A 1116-nucleotide genomic window follows, 5' to 3' on the forward strand; every position below is an offset into this window, starting at 1 on the left:
CGATATACAGTTTGGGTAGTAATTGCATAGCTGGATATAAAATATCTTAAGTAATTTTGCTGCAGATACGGGCCTCATGACCAGCTACAAGGTCTCAGACCTTGGGCAGGACAGGCACTGGGTGGTAATAACTGACGTGCAACTACTCACAGAGGTCCATTGTGGGTTGTAATTATCGTAGGGCAGTGAAACTTGGTGGATATTCTAATGCCATAATCCGGAACCGATTCACGTTAGGAAATATATATATATATATATATATATATATATATATATATATATATATTGTTTCGATTTTGGCCACCAGGAGCAATTCTGATGCCGTGAATGCAAGAAAGACGTTTAGAAATGTTTCCACACGTAATGTATTAGAAATGGGATGTGGGCAGAAGTGAAACAAGAGAGAAAGGTATAAGCTGGTTTTATTATTAACCGCCGTTACGCAGTTTGTTCAATGTGAGCAACGGAGACTGTCGACGAGGTGTTGCATAGCCCCAGATTTGCACCTGGTGGCCAAAATTGGAACTAATTTTTTCCAGCGTCAACAGGTTTTGCATGAAATCATTAACATATCTACCAAGTTTCGCTGCCATACGATAATTACAAACCACACTGGACCTCCGCGGGTACCTGCACTTTAATTATAACCACCATGTACACATAATCGCTAGCGGCGAACTCGATCTCAGTCCGCCACCAGCAACAGAGGGTGATCGTTTGACAATACAAACCATTCGTGCTGGCGAAACGTTAGGAAGATCGTTAAGCAAACGTCGGCTGAGGACCCGAGATAGAAGCCAGCAGGGAATATCTACATCTACATCTACATGGATACTCTGCAAATCACATTTAAGTGCCTGGCAGAGGGTTCATCGAACCACCTTCACAATTCTCTATTATTCCAATCTCGTATAGCGCGCGGAAAGAAAGAACATCTATATCTTTCCGTACGAGCTCTGATTTCCCTTATTTTATCGTGGTGATCGTTCCGCCCTATGTAGGCCGGTGTCAACAAAATATTTTCGCATTCGGAAGAGAAAGTTGGTGATTGGAATTTCGTGAGAAGATTCCGTCGCAACGAAAAACGCCTTTCTTTTAATGATTTCCAGCCCAAAT

This window comes from Schistocerca nitens, chromosome 3 (genome assembly GCF_023898315.1).
Source record: "Schistocerca nitens isolate TAMUIC-IGC-003100 chromosome 3, iqSchNite1.1, whole genome shotgun sequence".
NCBI lineage: Eukaryota > Metazoa > Arthropoda > Insecta > Orthoptera > Acrididae > Schistocerca > Schistocerca nitens.